Raw genomic sequence first — 18415 nt, forward strand, 5'->3', positions numbered from 1 at the left:
GAAAAGAAAAGGAAAGAAAAAAAAAAGAAGAGAAAAGAAAAAAAAAAAAAAAGGAAAGAAAAAAAAGAAGAGAAAAGAAAAAAAAAAAGGAAAGACAAAAAAAGAAGAGAAAAAAGGAAAGAAATTTTTTTTTTTTTTAAGGTAGATTGAGATTTGGAGTTTTTAGACAATTGGAAAGAAAAAAAAAGTTTGAGATTTTATTTGGGGTTTGATCTGGTTATTTTGGTGTTTCGTTTAGTTGTAAACATAAATTATGAAAAAGAAATTTATCCCCTTATCATGCAGTTTCATTTCCTTAATGTTTGGTTTTCCAATTTTGATAATTTGTAAAATTGAAATTTTAGATAAACCGTTGTCGTCGCTGCTGCCATCGGATTGGTTCTATTTTAACCCAATTCGGCTTAATTTAACTATCAAAGACCATTTCCAAGTCCATTTGAGTAAGCTTGCTACTTTCCGTTGCCACATTGGTGATTTATTTGTGTAATTTTATTATGTAATTATTAATTAGTGAAGTATTTTTTTAACAGTATTGTCTCCGGCGCGCATTATATTCATCACATATCACATGAAATCTACTATATTATTTGATTTCTTCAATATTTTTTATCAATGCAGTAGATAATATGTTAAATAAACATATAGTCAAGTTTCATTCAAAATTTCCATATTTTAATAGTAATTTTCGTCGTTTTTGTCTAATTTTATCGAAATCGAAATTTTAATCGAAATTTCCACGAAAATTTCCGTCGAAATTTCCATCGAAAATTTCCTCGAAACCGAAATTTTACTCCTTGGTTTAAGCTACACTATATTATTCAACAAAATATATTTATTCCAAGCAACTATCATAACTCCAAGTAGCAAATATCATAAGTCAAAGCAGCAAACAACATAATTCCAGCATTTCCTAGGCATCACTTGTATAGTCCATCTCTTGGGTATGAGGATTATCACCTGCATCAACTGTTAACAACATGAGTTTTTAAGGCTCAGTAGGGACTTTTAGTTCCTCATGGCAGGTTATTATATCATACATGGAATAACTATCAACCAAAATGCATGTTAATGCATGTATATATGAACACACTCTCTTTCTAACCTTGTTGACCTATATATAAGGTGAACAGGCCTGCACGTCCCATATCGTGCATTTTACCACTCTGACCCCGAATGCTCTCTCTCTCTCTCTCTCTATATATATATATCAACACCCATTATTCCCATAATCTCAATTGATTTCGTTTAATTCTTCTTCCTTCCCTTTTTATTGGTCACTAAGCCATCAACTTTCTCTTAGTGCCAATATCAACAAGACTACTAAGACATTCACTTTCTCTTAGTGTCGTACATAATACAATTTGGTTACGTCATCCATGCACATATACTTTTATTGATGTACATGTATGTCATGGTATAATTTATGTCAAATTACTCAAAACAAGTACTCAATTGGAATAATACTCACATGAAATTGTATATTAACAGCAGTGCTAGACATCCCACATTTTTATACCATAATTTCATACCACCTTATGTGGCAACTTACATGACATTCATGTATTGGACACTAACAAATAAAAATAAAAATCCAAAAAGAAAAAGAAAAACTTTGTCCAGTAAAATAATGACACGTAAGATGGTATAAAAATATGATATAAGAATGTGGTAAATATAGCATTATTCAACTAGGAATATATAGGACAAGTCCATACAACTGAAATAAAACAAGGAGCCGAGGCAAGTAACGGAGAGATACCAAGATGGGAGAAAATAGGGAGCGAAGAAATAGAAACAAGGTCTTCAAAAAAACCAAAGAAGCATAATTCTTCAATTGTAGGCTAACAACCACAATTTTGCACGGGGCAAACAAGGAAGCAAGCTGTTAAACCAAGCGTAATAGCAAAGAAACCACACAGCTCAGAAAACATGACATACCACTAAGAACCAAAGGCGCCGAGCAGAAGATGATAAAGAGTCCACAAAGGAACCATAAAAAAAAAAAAAAAAAAAAAAAAGAAGACTCCAACGACACAAAAGGAATAAATGATTTATCAAAAAGACAAATCAACCAGCGCCAGAGATGACAAAAAAAAAAAAAAAAAAAAAGATGATCAACCAGTCCAAACTAAAGAATCATCACAAACATTCAACGACAAAGGATTGGCGTGAGTGGAAGCAGCCAAAGCAGGATAAGCTGAAACAAAATTATCAGGAAAAACCCAAGAGCTCTCATTAATGAAATCACACACCTTAGCTTGAAAGGACGAAGCAACATCATCAAGAATATTAAGAGTATGGAATAAAGGCTCACCTAGCTAGCCAATTATCCGTCCAACCTTGAACCTGACGCAGAAGAGCTAAGCATGTTTTTAACAAATATACCTCATGTTTTCAATGTGAACTTCGCATTTGTTCTCAATCCTTGCATTGTCAACCATTTTGTGTTCCAATGGTTGGATAGTAGTTATACGTCCAATAACATCTGGAAATTTTTAGAATTAAATGGTGAACAGTTAGAATCTGTAGGAAAGATAATTATAATTGAAACAATTGTTTTTGAATATAACTATTACCTGTAAGGACTATATGGACATTGATTTTTTATGGCAACTGACTGTAATCAGAAAGGTTGAAACGGTGCATTGGTAATTTTTGGCCGAATGATTGTCAGTTTTTTAAAATTTGTTCTTTCATTGAAGATGGCCAGTGCAGCGTGAGTGACAATTTTGTGAGACGGTCGATTGTTGACGGTGTGGAAATGGGTGATATCATAAATAGATCCAACGCGCCTCTATTTTAGGAGCAAAATCATCATAATCTATTTCTTTAACCATGGTTTCGATCACGTCTCCCTTAATGATTAGGAAGAAAGAAATGACAAAAAAATAGAAGTTAAAAAGGAGTGTTGCTAATATATTTCAAATTTGAAATGTAATTGCATAATCATAACATAATGAGTAATTAAAGAAAGCATGGTAGTTGAATGACGAATAGCAGTTAATGGCCATAACATAAAGACTTGGCGACTAGCTTGTCCATCCATTCCCGGCCACTTTTCTTATACACAAACTGCATATACATTTCAATAAACTCTGCATTTACAAACACAAACACAAATGGATGCTTCCTCCTCAAACAGGTGTAGATATCATGCGTTCTTGAGTTTCAGAGGCGAAGACACACGCAAGGGTTTTACTGATCATCTCTACAGAGCTTTGGAGGGGGCAGGAATCCACACCTTTAGAGATGATGATGAAATTGAAAGAGGAGAAGAAATCAAGGCTGAGCTGCAGAAAGCCATACAAGAGTCACGAGTATCCATAGTTGTGTTTTCCCAGGACTACGCTTCCTCAACATCGTGCTTGGACGAACTTACCATGATCATGAAACGCAGAACAACTGATGGCCACATGGTCGTGCCAGTTTTCTATCATGTGGATCCATCCCATGTCCGGAAGCAAACTGGGAGTTTTGCAGATGCATTTGGTAGACATGAACAGCGCTTCAAGGAGGAGATGGACAAGGTGGAAGATTGGAGAAGAGCTCTTAGAAGTGTTGCAGATCTGGGCGGGATGGTTTTAGGAGATGGGTAATAATTTCACTCCCAAAAGCTTCTCACTTTAAATGTTGGAATTTGGTTCAATCTTCTTTATTTGGACAACATTTTATTAAAATTTAAGATTCATTTGTTCATATCATATATATACTCAATATTAGCAAGTGGGTATAATCATTCATGTCAACTTGATATTATCATCAATTGTACCCTTCTATACAGAAGTTAAATTTGTTTTTTTCTTTATATATGATGATATCAGTAATATATTTATAGGTACGAGGGGCAATTTATTCAAGATCTTGTTGAGGAGGTTGGAAATAAACTGGATCACAAAGCATTATATGTTGCACCCTTTGTGGTCGGAATGGATGATCGTGTTAAAGGCATAAACATATGGTTGAAAGATGGATCAAATGATGTTGGTGTAGCTGTGATCTGTGGGATGGGCGGAATTGGCAAGACCACCATTGCCAAAGCTGCTTATAACCAAAACTTCAATAGATTTCAAGGCAGCAGCTTTCTTGCAGATTTGAATAGAGAAACATCAGGAAAACCCAGTGATTTGATTGGCTTGCAAAGACAACTTCTTTCAGATATCCAAAAGGGGAAAACAAGGAAAATATACAGCACAGATGAAGGAATGAGAAAGATCAAATCTGCTGTATATGGCAAAAGACTTCTTATTGTTGTTGATGATGTAGACCACTCAGACCAATTCAATGCAATTCTTCGAATGCGGAACTGGCTGCACCCAGGAAGTAAAATTATCATTACAACTAGACGTGAAAATTCGTTAAATTCTAGTGAAACTTGCGAAATGTTTAAGGTTCAAGGATTGGATAAATATCAATCACTTGAGCTTTTCAGTTGGCATACCTTCAGACAAACCCATCCTATTGAAAGCTACATGGAGCTTTCAAGATCTGTAGTACAACACTGTGATGGGCTGCCATTAGCTCTTGAACTTCTGGGATCTTCTCTATCTGGAAAAGGTGCAGATGTATGGGAAGATAAATTGAAGAAATTAGAAGTGATTCCTCATGGAGAAATTCAAAAAGTTCTTAGAACAAGCTATGATTGTCTACAAGATGATCATGACAAAGATTTATTCCTTCATGTACATAGCTTGTTTCTTCATAGGAAGGAAGAAGGATTATACAATTACAATACTGGACAACTTAATTAGATTTTCACACAAGGATTGGAATTCAAAATCTAGTTGATAGATGTCTAGTGCAAATCAGTTATGAGAATAAGTTGGTCATGCATCAATTACTTAGAGATATGGGAAGGGGAATTATTCGTGAGGAATCATTTGACCCTGGAAAACGTAGTAGGGTGTGGCATCATAAAGAAGCGTCTAATGTTTTGAGAAAGTTAACTGTAAGAAACAAATATACTCCTTATGTTTGTCTATTAATTGGTTTTTGTGTTATGCATTTTTTATAACTTGTTACTAACCCAGTGTTCTCATTTGTTGGCAGGGTACTGAAACTATTAAGGGCTTCATGCTCAATGTTCCTTTGTTGATGGAAGATGAGTCTACTGAGTCAATATTTCGTAGATGTAACAAAAAACGATACCATGTTGAAGATTCTGGTGAAAGTTCTTTAAGGCGACGCAGGCTTGATTTCTTCTCCTGGAAATCAATTAACTTTTCCTCAACCAATTCAGGTCTTGCATCAAATGAAGTGGACTTCGATCAGTACAGAGGCATTTAGAAGGATGCACAATCTTGAAATTCTCCTGCTCAATAATGTAAAAATCAGTGGAAGCTATGAAGATTTTCCAAAACATTTAGTATGGTTGTCTTGGCAAGGATTCCATTCAAAATCAGTACCAGCCAATTTTAATTTGGAAAAACTAGTTGGTCTTGAGTTGCAGAATAGCTGCCTGGAACACGTCTGGAAGGGAACCAGGGTACTAATTCTAACTCTTCTCTCTCTCTCTCTCTCTCTCTCTCTCTCTCTCTAATTATACTAATTATTTCTCTTTTAAACAGTTTCTTCCAAGTCTAAAGATCCTTAATCACAGTCATTCACACAGCCTTATCACAACTTCTAACTTGTCATGCATGCCTAGGCTTGAGAGATTAATTCTTAAATATTGTATAAATTTGGCTGAGGCTGATGAATCCATTGGAAAGCTAAAGAAACTTGTGTCCTTGAATCTTAAAGGCTGCAAAAATCTCATAAAACTTCCAAGAAGTATTGCCATGTTGGAATCTCTTAAGGAGCTTATTCTCTCTGGTTGCTCAAAGCTCAGCTTTCAAGTCAATACGACTGCTAGAAATCAGCCACAATGTACATCTAGTGATATGAAGATAGTTCCTCTGTTTTTGAGTAAGTCATGGCAATCAGTCTGGTCTGTGGTATCACCAAGAAAAAGTCTTGAGCTCAGCAATTTCTCATTGTCAAATTTTCCACATTTTTTGGGAAGGTTAAGACTTGATGACTGTAATCTATCAGAGATTCCCAGTCATATTTGTAGTCTATCCTCGTTGAAGCATTTGGATCTAAGTGGAAACCCAATGATGAGACTACCAGAAAACATGAAGGATCTTATTATGCTCCAGAGTCTTGTGGTAAACAATTGCACAACCCTCATAATGATTCCAGACCTCCCACCAAGTTTAGTGAAATTGAAAGCAAACTCTTGCACATCATTGAAAATAATAGGCAATTTACCAAAGGTGCTTCGATTATTTATTGATATTTTGGGATGCAAGCGATTAGTTGAAGTTCAAATTAAAGCAGGTTCAATATAAAACCGTTGAGAAGTGTTGACATAGAAATGATCAAAGATATGGGCTTGTTCAATTTGGAATCCATTGGGAGCACTGATGAGGTCTTAATGTTCAACTTTCCCACATTTACAACCATGAAGGGTCCCCTCCAGGTTCTCTCTGTCTCTCTAGTTGTTATTAGTATGATTTTTATAGCTTATTATAAAATAAGTGATGTGCATGAAACTGCAGGGACTGTATGAACGTGGCATATTTAGCATTTCCCTTCCTGGACACAACATCCCAGAATGGTACATGTACAGGAGAAAGGGTGACTCTGAGTTGTCTATTACTCTACCTTCACACCCCCATAATCTCAAGATCCGAGGCTTAAATGTATGTCTTGTTTATTCACCGCCAGGAAAAGAATATGTATATCTTCAAGTCAGTAATGATAGCAAGGGTCTTACGTGGACCTACTTTCCAATCACATGGGCTTGTTCCGAAGAGCATAGTGATGGTACATTTCTATGGCTAAGCCGATGGAGGTTTGGAGATGATGAATTGGAAGCTGGGGACAAATTACTTGTTTCATTAATTGAAGGTTCCAAAATAAAGGAGTTTGGAATCCAGCTTGTGTATGAGTAGGATATAGCAATCCAACCAGAAAGAGCTTATTGGAGGCACAACGTCGACGGTGATGAAGATATGTCAGTGACACTGTCAGCTTTACATATTTGTCAAGGCCACTACATTCTATGTAATTACTGATGACAATCTAGAAAAACAAATCAAGAAATAACTTTAAAACTGCTTCACATTATTAAACACGCTTATGCACAACTAATTAATTTTAAAATATTTTAAAATTACAAATAATTCAATGAACACTTTTGAAATCTAAAAACAGTCACTATTGACCTATCTGTAATAAATGAAATTATTCATTTTATAAAAGAGAACATAACAAAAACTACAAATTACAATCACTACCATAACATGACTAATTAACATATGAAAATTTCAATAAATTACAAAAAAGGTCAATCAATGCTTACTCATTAATGATGTTAGAAATATATATATATATATATAAACTTTAAAAAAATTTAAAATTCAAGTAAAACTCTAAACTTAAAAAAACAAAAAAACAATCCAGCCAATCCACCCTCACCCCCGATGTGAGACTCCATAAATTTGTTTAATTTTATTTGAGATTTATTTTGAGATTTTAATAATTTATTTTAAGAAGTTGTGATTTTCAAAAATAGTTTGGAAGTCAAAAATAATATTTTGAACCCTTAGCGAATTAGTACTCATTGAGATGAGTCCGTATGATTTTTCAGTGATTTTTTTCAAGACTCGAGCTATTTTTTACGAATTTATAAAAATAATATTTAATTATACTTAAGGGCAAACAAGGAAGTTTGAGAAAAAAATTGATGATTTAACAGAAATATGGGTGACAGGTGCCACATTGGCATATATTGATAACTTTATCTGATAAATTGGCAAGAAAAAAAATTTAGGTATTAGGGGAATACACCCCTATAATCCAAGTGGTATTTGAGTAAAATTAATTATATATTTAGATTTAGACAATTCAGACGTGTGTGCTAATGATGCCATTGACTTTAATTATTCTATAGATGTCTTGTATCTCAGTGTAGAATCATTCTTGGAAGGTGGCTAATGGGGCAATGTACGTTGACTTTGATCATCCATCCATTCTCATCTCTCCATTTGCATATAATACTGGGTCTTGCTAGAAGCCCCAGGTCTCTTCTTCTTCTCAATGGCTGCTGCTAGAATCCCACAGGGCGCTTCTTCCTCCTCAAACAGGTGTAGCTATGATGTCTTCTTGAGTTTCAGAGGCAAAGACACACGCAAGGGTTTTACTGATTTTCTCTACAGAGCTTTGGAGTGGGCAGGATTCCACACCTTTAGAGATGATGATGAAATTGAAAGAGGAGCAGAAATCAGGGCTGAGCTGCAGAAAGCCATACAAGAGTCACGAGTTTTCATTATTGTCTTTTCCAAGGACTACGCTTCCTCAACATGGTGCTTGGATGAACTTGCCATGATCATGAAACGCACAACAACTGATGGCCACATGGTTGTGCCAGTCTTCTACCATGTCGATCCATCTCATGTCATGAAGCAGAGTGGGAGTTTTGTAGAAGCATTTGGTAGACATGAACAGCGCTTCAAGGAGGAGATGGACAAGGTGGAAGACTGGAGAAGAGCTCTTAGAAGTGTTGCAGATCTGGGTGGGATGGTTCTAGGAGATCGGTATAATTTCATTCCCAAAAACTTCTCATGCTATCATATAGACTTTAAAAGTATTAGCTTGTTGACATTTTTTTTTTTTATAAAGGGTGGTAAATGGTTGTTGGATTTTGGTTCTATCTTCTTTATGAAATTAATGTACCTCGGCAGCATTTTATTTAAATTTAAGATTCATTTGTTCATATCTTATTATACTCAATATTAGTAAGTGGGTAGAATCATTCATTTCAACTTGATATTATCATCAATTGTACCCTTCTATATAGAAGATGAAGTTTGTTTTTTTCTTTATAAATGTTGATACCAGTTATATATTTATAGGTACGAGGGGCAATTTATCCAAGATATTGTTGAGGAGGTTGGAAATAAACTGGGTCACAAAGCCTTATATGACGTTCCTCCCTTTGTGGTCGGAATGGATCATCGTGTGGTAGGCATAAACATGTGGTTGAAAGATGGATCAAATGATGTTGGTGTAGCTGTGATCTGTGGGATGGGCGGAATTGGCAAGACAACCATTGCCAAAGCTGCTTATAACCAAAACTTCAATAGATTTCAAGGCAGCAGCTTTCTTGCAGATATTAATAGAGAAACATCTGGAAAACCCAGTGATTTGATTCGCTTGCAAAGACAACTTCTTTCAGATATCCAAAAGGGGAAAGCAAGGGAAATATACAGCACAGATGAAGGAATGAAAAAGATTGAATCTGCTGTATATGGCAAAAGACTTCTTATTGTTGTTGATGATGTAGACCACTCAGGGCAATTGAATGCAATTCTTCGAATGCGAGAATGGTTGCATCCAGGAAGTAAAATTATCATCACAACTAGATGTGAAAATTTGTTAAATTCTAGTGAAACTAGCAAAATGTTTAAGGTTCAAGGATTGTATGATTATCAATCACTTGAGCTTTTCAGTTGGCATGCCTTCAGACAAACCCATCCTATTGAAGGCTACATGGAGCTTTCAAGATCTGTAGTACAACACTGTGATGGGCTTCCATTAGCTCTTGAAGTTCTGGGATCTTCTCTATCTGGAAAAGGTGCGGATGTATGGGAAAATCAACTGAAGAAGTTAGCAGTGATTCCTCATGGAGAAATTCAAAAAGTTCTTAGAATAAGCTATGATTCTCTACAAGATGATCATGACAAAGAGTTATTCCTTCACATAACTTGTTTCTTCATAGGAAAGAAGAAGGATTATACAATTACAATACTGGACACCTTAGATTTTCACACGAGGATTGGAATTCAAAATTTAGTTGATAGATGTCTAGTGGAAATTAATTGCAAGAATAAGTTGGTCATGCATCAATTAATTAGAGATATGGGAAGAGGAATTATTCGCGAGGAATCAATTGACCCTGGAAAATGTAGTAGGGTGTGGCATCATAAAAAAGCCTCTGATATATTGAGAAAATTAACAGTAAGAAACATGCTCTTTCATGTGTAAGTATTGGTATTTATGTTGTGCATATGTAACTTATTACTTACCCAGTGCTCTAATTTGTTGGCAGGGTACTGAAACTATTAAGGGCTTTATGCTCAACCTTCCTATGTTGATGAAAGAGGAGTCCACTGAGTCCATATTTGGTAAAAGTAACAAAAAACGATGCTATGTTGAAGATTCTGGTGAAAAATTTTCAAGACGACACATGCTGGATTTCTTCTCCTGGAAATCAATTAACTTTTCCTCAACCAATTCTGGTCTTGCATCAAATGAGGTGGACTTCAAAACAGAGGCATTTAGAAGGATGCACAATCTTGAAATTCTCCTGCTTAATAATTTAAAAATCAGTGGAAGGTATGAAAATTTTCCAAAAAATTTAGTATGGTTGTCTTGGCAAGGATTCCATTTAAAGTCAATACCAGACGATTTTTTTTTACAAAATCTAGTTGTTCTTGAGTTGAAGAATAGCCGCCTGCAACATGTTTGGAAGGGAACCAGGGTATGGTACTAATTCTCTCTCTCTCTCTCTCTCTCTCTCTCTCTCTCATACACACACACAAATTTAAGGATCACTATATATTTCTAGATAGTAATTACTTCTCTTTGAAACAGTATCTTCCAAGTCTGAAAATCCTTAATCTCAGTCATTCACATGGCCTTATGACAAACCCTGATTTATCTGGACTCCCTAATCTTGAGAGATTAGTTCTTAAAGATTGCATAAATTTGGTTGAGGTTGATGATTCCATTGGAGACCTAGAAAAACTTGTTTTCTTGAATCTTAAAGGCTGCAAAAATCTCGTGAAGCTTCCAGCAAGAATTAGCATGTTGAGATCTCTTCAGGAACTTATTCTTTCTGGTTGCTCAAAGCTTTTGCTTCATTCCAATACAACTACTACAATTGAGTTACACTCTGCAGCTAGTGATCTGAAGAAACTGATAGCTAAATCATGGCAATCAATGTGGTCGTGGGCACTACGAAGAAAAAATCTTGAATTAACCAGTTTCTCATTGGCAAATTTGCCACATTGTTTAGGAAGCTTAAGTCTGGCTCAATGCAATCTGTTAGATATACCCAGTGATCTTACTATCCTATCCTCATTGAAAAAATTGGACCTAAGTGGAAACCCATTTCTCAGCCTTCCAGAAAACATGAACGGTCTTATTATGCTGCAGAATCTTCTGTTAAACCGCTGCAAAAACCTCAAAACGCTTCCAGAGCTCCCACCAAATTTAATGATCTTGGATGCACATCATTGTACATCATTGGAAAGAATAACAAATTTACCAAACGCATTCAGATCATTAGAATTGAATATTTTGGAATGCAAGAAATTAGTTGAAGTTCAAAGCTCGTTCAATATAATACCGTTGAGAAGCGTTGACATAGAAATGATCAAAGATATGGGTCTGTTCAATTTGGAATCCATAGGAAGCACTGAGGAGGTTGAAATGACTAACTACCTGACAATGACAACCAGGAAGGGTCCCCTCCAGGTTCTCTCTCTCTCTCTCTCTCTCTCTCTCTCTCATGTCTAGCTGTTATGATTATGATTTCTATGGCGCAGCCTAGCTTTTTAAATAATTCACTGTAATTGTGGAATATATTTCCATGAAACAGGCATTGTATGAATGTGGCATATTTAGTACAGCACCTAGTATGTGTATAACATTAAGAGCTCAGCAACACATTCTATACCTTAAAGTTAGTAATGAGACCAAGGATCTAGTAATGAGACCAAGGATCGTATGTGGACCTATTGCCCGGTCACAACCGGGGTTCCAAAACAGAAGGAAGATATGTGTTTCAGTACCTTAAAGCCATTGGCAGTTTGGAAAGGATGAATTGGAGGGTGGGGAAAAAGTATGTGTTTCAGTACGCGGGGCTAATGGTTTCTGGATAAAGGAGTTTGGATTGCAGTTTTTGTATGAGCAGGAATATAAGGGTGAGGGTGTCCGATCAAATGGTGAAGATATAACCCCTCCCTGCAGCCAGAATGTCATTGCTGGGGATGTGTCATTGTCAGCTGCAAAGTATGAATTTTGGCCGGGAAAATACTTTCTTTGTAATCATATGCACGAAATTCATCAAGATCAATTCAGATGGAGGGAGGAGAAGCTAGCTCATCTTGATTTTTTATATGAGCCCGAGTTTGAGGATGATTATCATTACTATTTTCAGCACCAAGATGATCCTGCCAAAACAACCATATATTTAGAATCATGTGTTATGATGAATAATATTCCGGACAATTGGGAATTCATTGGATAATTTTAGATTTGTTGCTTAATTTCTTTCTTGTTTGATGTTCAGTTTCTGATGGATTCTTTGGAATTTAGGAATGGCATAAAAAATTGCAAGTCAGCAATTTCTCCTGGTTTTTGATGATTTTAGCAATTTACATTGTCATTTTCTTGGCTTTTCCTATTATTTTGGCTGTTTGTATATATTCATGAAGAATTAGAATGAACTATACTAATAATAAACAAACATAAAAAGATAATTATAACTGTTGATGCAAATTTCCGTAAGATAGATGCAACAACTTAGAACTGGTGATTTGGCTGATCAGAAGTGTTAGTTTCTAGGATTTGTAAATGTTGGCTATTTTTCCGTGTCAAAACAATTGTATTAATTTGTATTTATTCACTCACAAGCTCTAGGCTAGATTTAGGACAAGGTCTGCTGCTTTGAAGAAGTCAAGAATGAACAAGTCACAAGGTATACTGCACTTCATTCATTTCATGAAATTAACAGATTTTTGTCTATTTGACTAGTCATTCACTGATCATAATGAACACTGTTTTTCACGTACAGTGACTGTTACTTAAGTCACAGTTGCTACAGTGGGTCATTTCGGGTTTTGATTTTTAAGCCCAATTCTTTGAAAGCCCATATTCTGTTTAGTATTAGACATGCATGTGCATTGCACAAGACTTGTTTTTTCCACTGTAGCATTCAGATCTGATTTCCTCTTTCCCATTCACACACACACATTCACGCACACACACTATTCATCATCTTCTTCATTCTGATTTTTAAAAGCAAAATTCCTTTTGACAGCTGCTTATTTCTATCCTTAGTAAATACTAGGATACCCCTCTAGGACAAAGGGAATATGCCCTTAATCCGTCTCTTGTGGACAGCCATTGATTGGCTTCCACGTGGTATGGGCGAACATGCCTCTTGCGTGAGTGTGTACGGGTATATGGGCTGTTTTGGTTCAGATCTTTTTGTGGGTTGATGAGCAATTTTAGAGTGTGAATTCTTGGGTTTTCACTGCTGGGTATTTTCATATGAAGTGCTCATCTTCATAATTTTCAGAAAATGGTTTTTAAATATTGATAAATCACAAAGAGATTTTCTGAAATTGTTTTTGTTAAATCTGAAATTCTATATGGGTTTGAGTGCTTAAATGTCTTCACACATTCTTCAAACACATTCATTTTAGATTTAACTTGAAAGATTCAATATTGATCTTTTCATGCCGATAGCTTGAGAAGATTGATCTTTGTTTGTGAATCCTACATTTGCATATCATGTTCATGCATTGATGAAACCACTTAGCTTGGTGCGGATTGGTGCCATGGGTTGATGAGCTTGGAGTGGAGCTGCCTTCTTCATGAATGACCATCTGCCTTGCGTATGGAAGTTGCACAAAAGGGGTAAGATAGCTGCCACTTAGTCTAGGACTTAGTGATTGAGCTTGTGTGCTGAGTGCCCTCTTTTGTATTGAACTTCTGATTTAGTGGATTGCCTGGTCAGCTGGATAGACCCCCAGTTTTTACCCTTTGTGGTTTTTCTGGGTGAACATCTTGTGTGTTTCTGTCTTCCATATTTGTGTTGTTATGATTACTGACTCACTCATCTTTTAAACACAAATCTGTACTGGAGCTATTTGATTAAAATTGATATATGCCTTATATAATTGTTTAGAAAATCACACACCACTGTAGTTGTGGATAACACTGGGATGCCTATTGTGATGGGTCCTCTGAGTGTATAGGATGTCACTTGATCCTTGGTGTGTTTGATTTGTGTTGTTTTACTGAAGTGATTTTTGGTTTTTAGAAGTCAATGTGGAGTTTCACATTTTGTTACTGGACTGTCTGAGTTGTGTTTGGTTGACTAGTTCGTGAGTAATCACATAAACCAAAAATTGGGGTCCGATCACTGAAAGTGAAATTAATCAAGTTAATTAAGTGAATAGATCACCTAAATTAAACTTTCAATTGGTATCAGAGCGCTACTCTAAAAGCAAATAGAGAGATCCTAGGGTGTTGTTTGTTTTCTAGGTGTGTCTAGATGGAAAGAGATCGCGTTGCAGGATCCTGCAACTCTCCTCCATTTTTTGATGGCAGCAACTACGCTGCTTGGAGAGAAAAATTTGAAATTTTTCTTGATGCCTATGATGAGTTGGCATATGAGTATCTCAATGTTGAGTGGATTCCTCCCACACGGATGGTTGATGGGATTGAAACTCCTAAGCCTAGGTCCGAATGGTCTTTTGCCGAAGTCACGGCCTCTAGCTCCAACAAGAAGGCTAGAAATGCTATTGTCACTGCATTGTCTTCCTCACAATTTGCACACATACAACATTGTGTCACGGCTAGGCAAGCTTGGAACAAACTTAGGGTTGTTCATGAGGGGGACAAACAAGTTAGGTCACTTAAGCTTCAAATGGTACATGCCAAATTTGAAGAAATTAGGATGAAAGAGTCCGAGTCATTTTCCGAGTTCTATGAAAGGTTGGAAGCCCTCACAAATGAAGCCATGTCCCTAGGTAAACCTTATGAGGAGTCTACCATTGTCCAAAAGGTTCTTAGATCTCTACCTAAGAGATTTCAATCTAAGAAGCATGCAATACAAGAAGTCCAAAATTTGGATGAACTCAAAATTGGTAAATTGGTAGGAAAGCTTAAAACCTTTGAGATGGAACTTGAAATGGATGAAAGGGATAGCAAGAAGTCAAAAGATATTGCTTTGCAAAGTGTCAAAGAGATGAGTGAAAACTTGAGTGAAAAATCATCCATGTCCGATGATGAGGTTGCCCTTTTTGTCAAAAGATTTAGACGAATTCTTAGAAATAAAGGGAGAGAAGCTAGAACTAGTGGTAACAACTTTAAGGAGTTCAAATTCAAACCTCAAGGAGAGAATTCATTTGAGAGAAAACAAGAGAGGAAGCCTAACTTTAAAGAGGGAAGAACAACCAAGAGAGATGTGAAATGTTACACTTGTGGTGGAATAGGTCACATAGCAATTGAATGTGCAAACAATAGAAAGAATCATTCTTCAAGTAAGAATAAAGCCATGAAAATCACTTGGAGTGATAGTGAGAGTGATGACTCAAATGATTGTGAGTCTTCTTCCGATGTTGAGGGTGATGAAGTTGCATTTGTTGCATCAATCAAGGAGATTGATCAAGTAGATGGTGGGTCTGACTCAGAATCTGTTCCTGATGATGAGTCTTACACTGCACTTTGTGATAAGTATGACTTACTTTTCACCGAAACTCTTAGCATAAAGGAAGAAAATCAGAAACTAAAGAATGCTAAATTGAAATTGTGTGAGAAGATTGAGTCATTAGAGAGTGAATTAGAAAGTGTGGCTATCTTGAAACAAAATTTTGAGAGTCAAGTCAAAGTGCTCAAGGAGAGCAACATCTACTTTAAATCTTTGAATGAAAAGCTTGAAAAAGAAGTTCATGAAGCAAATGAGAGCATTGTTGAGCTCACCATTGGGGCTGAAAAGGTTGATAGGATGCTTAGGATTGGAAAGCTTCATGGTGACAAAACCGGTTTGGGTTTTAGTGAAAATAGTCCTAGTGTATCCAACACAAAGACCATTTTTGTCAAGTCAGAATCTGATCATAGTGTCAAAAAGGGTCTAGGTTTCATTGACATTGGTCAAAATGCATCTCATTCTAAGTCAAGTCAAACCACATCAAGTGTCACACAAATTGATTGTTCTACTTCACTTAGAAAAACAAAGTTTGTCCCGGTTTGTCATCATTGTCATGTCAAGGGTCACATTAGACCAAATTGCAACAAACTTAGAGGAAAGAAATCAAGTGAACCAAAGAGAAATGTTTCTCTACAAGAGCAAGTGAACAATCTACTCAAGGAGGTAACCAAAATTGCCTTACTTGTCACCCCACTTCCCAAAAATAAGCCAAGTCCACATCAAAGATGGGTTGTGAAGAGCTCCACTAAATGTCTAGTAACCTTGAATGCTTTTTCAGCCACTAAGAGGAACATTTGGTACCTAGATAGTGGGTGTTCCAAACATATGACGGGAGATAAGGAGGTCTTTACCTCTCTTGCTCCTTATGATGGTGGTAGTGTGACTTTTGGAGGAGGAGAGAAGTCCTATGTGAGTGGAAAGGGGGTTGTACACATACCCGGTATACCCGAATTGAAAAATGTAAGATTTGTTGATGGGCTAAATTCTAATTTGCTTAGTATTAGCCAACTTTGTGATGAATGGGGTGGTGAAGTGTGTATGTCCAAAAGTGGATGTAGAATTGTTGACTCCCAAGGAAGGGAGATCTTGAATGCCCCTAGGTCTAGGGATGATTGCTATGTGTTTGATGGCAATGTTGGAAAAATTGAGAATACTTGCAATAGAGCTATTGATGACACTAGCTCTCTTTGGCTTCAAAGACTTGGTCACATTAATGTTCATGACCTTTACAAGTTGTCTAAGCATGAGGTTGTTAGAGGTCTTCCAAAGATAGGAAAGCCCGAAACTTTTGTTTGTGGTCCATGTCAAATGGGGAAACAAACCAAAGAACCACACAAAAGAGTCAAAGACATAGGCACCTCTAGGACACTTGAACTAATTCACTTGGATTTAGTTGGTCCGGTCCAAACCTTATCAATAGGTGGAAAGAAATACATTCTAGTCATGGTAGATGATTTTTCTAGGTACACTTGGGTGTCATTTCTTAAGGACAAGTCGGAGACATTTCATCATTTTGCCAAGATTGTGAAACTGCTGAAAAGTGAAGGTATGTCGAGTCTGTCAACCCTGTCCAGAATTAGATCAGACCATGGTACTGAGTTTGAAAACTCTCAATTCGATGAGTTTTGTTGTCAAATGGGTATTAAACATGAATTCTCAGCTCCAATAACACCCCAACAAAATGGAATCGTTGAGAGAAAGAATAGGGTTTTGATTGAGATGGCTAGAGTGATGTTGAATAGCAAAAATCTTGCTAAACATTTCTGGGCTGAGGCGGTAAACACGGCATGTTACATCATAAATAGAGTCTACCTTAGGCCGGGAACCAAAAAGACTCCCTATGAACTGTGGAAGGGTAGGAAACCTAAGGTTACACACTTTAGAGTGTTTGGGAGTGCATGTTACATCCTTAGGGATAGAGAACATTTGGGAAAATTTGATTCCAAGAGTGATGAGGGTCTGTTCTTAGGCTATTCATCCAACAGTAGAGCTTTTAGAGTCTTCAATTTGCGAACAAATTCTATGTTGGAATCCATAAATGTGAAAATAGATGATCATGATGCATCTATTGAAATGGCTGCAGATAAGGATGGATTGTTCCCACAATCTGATCCGAAAGAGGTTAGTTTGGTTAAAGAAGAGTCCAAGTCAGGTAGTGATGAACCTACTGATGACTCAAAAATTGTTGAGTTTGACAAGTCAGAGAGCGAACAAAATGACAAAACTCTGAGTGACAGATCTGAAAAACCAAGATGGGTGAGGTGTAACCATGGTGAAGATGTAATTCTAGGTTCCTTAGACCAGCCAGTTAGGACTAGAAAACAAATGGCCAATGAACTTGCTCATGTGTGTTATGTTTCCATTGTTGAACCTAAAAATGTCAAAGAAGCACTCAATCATGAGGAATGGGTGAGTGCAATGCATGAGGAATTGAACCAATTTGAGAGGAACCAAGTGTGGACTCTTGTAGAGAGACCAACCAACACAAACGTCATTGGAACCAAATGGATATTCAAAAATAAATCCGATGAATTTGGGAATGTAGTTAGAAACAAGGCTAGGCTTGTTGCTCAAGGGTACTCTCAATTAGAGGGTATTGATTTTGATGAGACTTTTGCACCCGTTGCTAGACTTGAGTCCGTTAGGTTGCTTTGTGCCATTGCATGTCATCTTAGGTTCAAATTGTATCAAATGGATGTCAAAACAGCGTTTTTAAATGGTTACTTGAATGAGGAAGTTTTTGTAGAACAACCAAAAGGTTTTGAGGATCCTCACATGAGAGATGGTGTCTATAAATTGAGGAAAGCCTTGTATGGGCTGAAGCAAGCTCCAAGAGCTTGGTATGAGAGACTCTCTCATCACTTGTTGTCCAATGGGTATCAAAGAGGGTCGGTTGACAAGACCCTATTTGTAAAAAGGTTGAAA

At 36.5% G+C, this 18415-nt stretch overlaps 2 pseudogenes across 2 annotated transcripts; both read left to right on the top strand.

Annotated features, from left to right (window-relative positions):
• Positions 1-3110: 3110 nt before the first annotated feature.
• On the top strand, positions 3111-7090 carry LOC147285967 (disease resistance protein RPV1-like; annotated as a pseudogene). The gene is made up of 5 exons (XR_015121598.1): positions 3111-3592; positions 3836-4945; positions 5047-5482; positions 5565-6460; positions 6540-7090. The product of XR_015121598.1 is annotated as a disease resistance protein RPV1-like (transcript).
• A 992-nt stretch (positions 7091-8082) lies between these two features.
• Positions 8083-12298, top strand: LOC147285968 (TMV resistance protein N-like; annotated as a pseudogene). The gene is made up of 5 exons (XR_015121670.1): positions 8083-8579; positions 8898-10002; positions 10094-10525; positions 10639-11523; positions 11648-12298. The product of XR_015121670.1 is annotated as a TMV resistance protein N-like (transcript).
• Positions 12299-18415: the final 6117 nt, after the last annotated feature.

Source organism: Dryas octopetala, chromosome 4, assembly GCF_963921425.1.
Source record: "Dryas octopetala chromosome 4, drDryOcto1.1, whole genome shotgun sequence".
Taxonomy (NCBI): domain Eukaryota; kingdom Viridiplantae; phylum Streptophyta; class Magnoliopsida; order Rosales; family Rosaceae; genus Dryas; species Dryas octopetala.